Here is a 6,105-nt window from a genome sequence, read left to right as displayed (position 1 = left end):
AGCACCAGGCCAAGGATGCGCCGCGTAATGGTGTACCTTCAGCCAGGACGGTGTGGCGCCAAGACGGCGCCGCTGAAGTCACGATGATGCCCACGGATGATCAGGCCCCACAAGTCGGTGTTTCTGGGCCTGTGGAGGCCATGATGGGTGACCAAGCTCCTGAGGTCCCCCCACCTTGGGAGGCGCCATGACCTCCGGAGGCCACAGGCTCCACCGACGCCCCCGCCCTCGTGGAGCACCCGGTATACTTCGTCAGCACGGTGTTACGAGACACAAGGCATGATACCCCATGCCACAGAAGCTCTTGCTCGCAGTCCTGGTGGCCTCACGCAAGCTACGCCATTACTTCCAAGGCAACCCAATCAAGGTCGTCCTGGCCTACCCACTGGAGAGGGTGCTCCGGAGCCCCAACGCCAAGGAAAGAGTCGTTGAGTGGAACATCGAGCTATAGGCATTTCGGTTGGAGTTCAGCACAACCAGGGTCATCAAGGGAGCCGCCCTCGCCGACTTCGTGGCAGAATGGACCGATGCTCCGGAGCCCGAAGCAAGCGAGAGCCGATCCCTATCGCCAGGAAATGAAGCGCTAGAGGGATGGGTCATGTACTTTGACGGTGCCTTTGCACGCCAAGGCGCGGGGGCTGGTGTCGTGCTCGTTTGTCCCACCCAAGACAAGCTCTACTACGCCGTGCAACTCTGCTTCCAGCGGGGCGAGAAGGTCTCCAACAATATCGCGGAATATGAGGGGTTGATCACCGGCCTCAAGGCTACGGCGGCCTTGGGAGTGAAGCGCCTCACCATCAATGGTGACTCTCAGCTCCTTGTCAACTTCTCCAACAAGGTGTACGAGCCAAAGGACGAGCACATGGAGGCATACCTTGTGGAGGTACACAAAATGGAGAAGCAATTCTTGGGCCTGGAACTGCAGCATGTGCCCCACGGCACAAACAAGGAAGTTGCTGATATTGCCAAGAGGGCATCAAGGCGTCATCCTCAAGAGCCTGGAATCTTTGAGGAGCAGCTCTTTAAGCCTTCAGCGGCCCCTTCGACAACGAAGCCTACGCCGCCTCAGGAGGAGCTTCCCTTGCCACCAACCTCAGGAGCACGCCTGCTCCTTGCGCTTGAAACCCAGGAGGGGCGTTGGACTGAAGAATTCAGGGCATACCTAGGGCAGGGAATACTACCAGAGAAGGAGGAGGATGCAGAGCGTGTGGCCCGGCAGGCTACGGCATGCTACATCCAGGACGGTGAGCTATACAGAAAATGACCAAACGACGTTTCCTTGCGATGCATTTCCAAGAAGCAGCGGTGCGAGCTGCTGGCCGACATACACGGTGGGAACTACGGGCAACTCATCATCACGCACCCTGGTGGGCAAGGTGTTCTGCAGCGGGTTCCACAGGCCCACGACACTCAATGATGCAGCCGAGTTGGTGAGGTCCTACGAGGCCTGCCAGTTCCATGCCAAGCAAATCCACTAGCCTTCCCAAGGCCTCTAGACTATCCCACTCTCCTGGCCATTCGTGGTCTAGGGGCTGGATATCCTGGGTCCATTCCCTCGAGCGCCCGGGTGCTACCGCTACCTCTACTTCGCCATCGACGAGTTCACCAAATGGGCAGAGGTGGAAGCTGTCCGCACCATCCCAGTCGGGTCTGCGGTCAAGTTAATCAAGGGCGTCGTGAGCTGGTTTGGGGTCCCTAACCGCATCATCACCGACAACGGCTCGCAGTTCACTAGCAATCTCTTCAAGACATATTGTGCTAACCTTGGAACGCAGATTTGCTATGCTTCGGTAGCACACCACAGGAGCAATGGCCAAGCCGAATGTGCTAACGCAGAGGTCGTGAGAGGCCTCAAGACCAGGACCTTCAAGAAGAAGCTCGAGGCCTGCGGTAGGGGCAGGCACGATGAGCTCCAATCCGTGCTATGGTCCATCTGCACCACCACCACCAAGCCAACGGGCGAGACCCCGTTCTTCCTCATCTACGGAGCAGAAGCAGTTCTCCCTCACGAGGCCAGGCATCGCTCCACGCGGGTCCTGGCATTTGATGATACGCATCCAGGACGCCATGCAGGCGATGGACCTTGTGCTGGGGGAGGAACGCCACCACCAAGCCTCGCTCCGAGTGGCAAGGTAGTAGTAGGCGCTACGACAGTATCATTGCCACAGCGTCTCATACGTCCATTTTGCACCATGCTTTTATATCAATATTTATTGCATTATGGGGTGTTATTACACAGGAGGGAGAATGCCGGCAGCTGCAATTCTGGGATGGAAAAGGAGTAAATATTAGAGACCTATTCTGAACATCTCCAAAAGTCCTGAAATTTCACGGAAGCACGCTTTAGAATTTATAAAAATATGTTGGGTGAAAGAAGTACCAGAGGGGGGCGCCCACCATCCACGAGGGTGGGGGCGCGCCCTCCCCCCCTCGGCGCGCCCCCTACCTCGTGGGCCCCCTGGCGGCCCTCTGATGCCCATCTTCTACTATATGAGGTCTTTCGTCGAGGAAAAAATCATAAGCTAGCTCACGGGATGAAACTCCGCCGCCATAAGGCGGAACCTTGGTGGAACCAATCTAGGGCTCCGGCGGAGCTGATCTGCCGGGGAAACTTCCCTCCGGGAGGGGGAAATCATCACCATCGATCCTCTCATCGGGAGGGGGTTAATCTCCATCAACATCTTCACCAGCACCATCTCATTTGAAACCCTAGTTCATCTATTGTATCCAATCTTTGTCCCAAAGCCTCAGATTGGTACCTGTAGGTTGCTAATAGTGTTGATTATTCCTTGTAGTTGATGCTAGTTGGTTTATTCGGTGGAAGATCATATGTTCATATCCTTTATGCATATTAATACTCGTCTAATTATGAACATGAACATGATTTGTGAGAAGTTACGTTTGTTCCCAAGGACATGGGAGAAGTATTGCTATGAGTAGTCATGTGAATTTGGTATTCGTTCGATATTTTGATGAGATGTATGGTGTCTCTCCTCTAGTGGTGTCATGTGAACGTCTACTACATGACACTTCACCATTGTTTGGGCCTAGTGGAAGGCATTGGGAATTAATAAGTAGATGATGGGTTGCTAGACTGGCAGAAGCTTAAACCCTAGTTTATGAGTTGCTTCGTAAGGGGCTGATTTGGATCCATATGTTTCATTCTATGGTTAGGTTTACCTTAATACTTCTTTTGTAGTTGCGGATGCTTGCAATAGGGGTTAATCATAAGTGGGATGCTTGTCCAAGGAAGGGCAGTACCCAAGCACCGGTCCACCCACAAATCAAATTATCAAAGTACCGAACGCGAATCATATGAACGTGATCAAAACTAGCTTGACGATAATTCCCATGTGTCCTCGGGAGCGCTTTCCTTTATATAAGAGTTTGTACAGGCTTGTCCTTTGCTACAAAAAGGATTGGGACATCTTGGTGCACCTTATTTATTTTATTAATTGTTACCGTTACAAATTACCTTATCACAAAACTATCTGTTACCGATAATTTCAGTGCTTGCAGAGAATACCTTACTGAAAACTCCTTATCATTTCCTTCTGCTCCTTGTTTGGTTCGACACTCTTACTTATCGAAAGGACTACAATAGATCCCTATACATGTGGGTCATCGGCGTCCGCTCCAGGACACTCGAGGTGGGCGATCTCGTCCTGAGGCTGGTGCTCTCCAGGGAAGGGCTGCATAAGCTCTCGCCCATGTGGGAGGGCCCGTTTAGGATTGCCCGCGTCTCCTGGCCTGGCGCCGCGCACCTAGAAACGCAAGACGGGACCCCCATCCAGAACGCCTGGAACATCCAGCACCTTCGGTAGTTCTACCCATGAAGCAAGGCCTAGTGCCTATGAAGGTCAGCGCTTGTGACACTCTCACGTAATAATGAGTGGGGCCGTACATGCCCCGGAGTCTCCGGAGTGCGGCCCTCAAGCCTCGGGGGCTCCCGCCCACGTCCTAGTGGTGGCACTTAGCTCCGCGCTAGTGAGAATACTAGACTAGGTGCCGGACGCGGTTGTTCATTTGCTTTCTTTAGTTGGTTGCAACTTTTTTAATGAAATTTCAAGTTCTGGCATTTCTTGATTGCTCGGTTGAACCCTTTCTTTTCTCTACTTCTTTGCTCGGTTCTTTGTTTCGCGCCGGGGAGGGCGGCAGTTGCCCGGCGCTCTCACTCGCATGTGATGACCCACAAGTGTAGGGGATATATTGTAGCTTTTCGATAAGTAAGAGTGTCGAACCCAACGAGGAGCAGAAGGAAATGATAAGAAATTTTCAGTAAGGTATTCTCTGCAAACACTGAAATTATTGGTAACAGATAGTTTTGTGATAAGGTAATTTGTAACGAGTAGCAAGTAATAAAAGTAAATAAGGTGCAGCAAGATGGCCCAATCCTTTTTGTAGCAAACGACAAGCCTGGACAAACTGAAAGTGCTAGTGATCGACTAGAGGGGGGTGAATAGGCAATTTTTATGAAAGTCTTCAAAACATGGAAGTTTCAAAGACAAACGATAGAAATAAACCTATTACCATGCAGCGGAAGGTAGGCTACACTACACAAGCCATAGTCAAGTATTCAATGAAGTGAAAGCACAAAGACTAATAGCAGCTAGGCAGTATGGATCAGGATGGAAGATTGTATGAAGCCAATCAGAACAAGCAGTTACTCAGTGAAGACAAAAAGATAATGCAAACAGGCAATGACTTCACAAGGACCAATTGCAAATAAGGAGATGGGAAGGATAGAACCGGTAGCTCATTGAAGACAATGATTTGTTGGACCAGTTCCAATTGCTGTGACAACTGTACGTCTGGTTATGGAGGCTGAGATTCAACTCAGAAGACCGCGTCTTCACCTTATTCCCCTTGAGCTAAGGACACCGAGTCCTTGCCCAATCACTCTGGTAAGTCTTCAAGGTAGACTTCCAAACCTTCATGGACTTCGTTCACCGGTGATCCACAATGACTCTTGGATGCTCAGAACGCGACACCTAACCGGCTGGAGGATTCACAGTCCTCAAGTGTTATAAATCTTCAGATCACACAGGCAGGAAGACTTCAGTGATGCCTAACACTCTTTGGCTCTGGGTGCTTAGGGCTTTGTCCTCGCAAGGATTTCTCTCTCAAAGGCTTCGATGTGGGTTGCTCTCAAATGACAAAAGCCGTGCACTACCTCTGAGCAGCCAACCAATTTATGGTGTAAGGGGTGGGCTATTTATAGCCACTAGGCAACCCGACCTGATTTGTCTGAAATGACCTTGGGTCACTAAGGAACTGACACGTGTTCCGACGGTCATATTTTAAACACACACGACAACTTTACTTGAGCTACAAGCAAAGTTGACTTATCCAGCTCTGGATAAGATTTGCTCTCATTGTCTTCGCTCGAAGACATAGGATTTTGGTTAAGCATCACTTCAGTCATTTTGACTAGTTCACTTGGACCCCCTTAACAATACGGTGGTTCCTATGACTCAACAAAGAAGAAAAGGAAACAACGAAACAACTAAGTCTTCGTGCTCCATAGTCTTCACGCGATGTCTTCTCTTGTCATAGTCTTCAATGTGAATACCTTCACATACCACCTTTGTCTTCAATGTCTTCATACATTTTTAGGGGTCATCTCCGGTAGGTAAACCGAATCAATGAGGGACTACTACCTGTGTTATCCTGCAATTCTCACAAACACATTAGTCCCTCAACCAGGTTTGTCGTCAATACTCCAAAACCAACTAGGGGTGGCACTAGATGCACTTACACAAACTCTTATATGAAGGAAAGTGCTCCCGAGGACACATGGGAATTATCGTTAAGCTAGTTTTCATCACGATAATTTGATATGTGGGTGGACGGGTGCTTGGGTGTTGTCCTTAATTGGACAAACATCCCACTTATGATTAACACCCATTGCAAGCATCCGCAACTACAATAGAAGTATTAAGGTAAACCTAACCATAGCATGAAACATATGGATCCAAATCAGCCCCTTACGAAGAAACACATAAACTAGGGTTTAAGCTTCTGTCACTCTAGCAACCCATCATCTCTTATTACTTCCCAATGCCTCCCTCTAGCCCCAAACAATGGTGAAGTATCATCTACTCG

This window comes from Triticum dicoccoides, chromosome 4A (assembly GCF_002162155.2).
Source record: "Triticum dicoccoides isolate Atlit2015 ecotype Zavitan chromosome 4A, WEW_v2.0, whole genome shotgun sequence".
NCBI classification, from domain to species: Eukaryota; Viridiplantae; Streptophyta; class Magnoliopsida; order Poales; family Poaceae; genus Triticum; species Triticum dicoccoides.
This window is presented reverse-complemented; position numbering follows the sequence as displayed.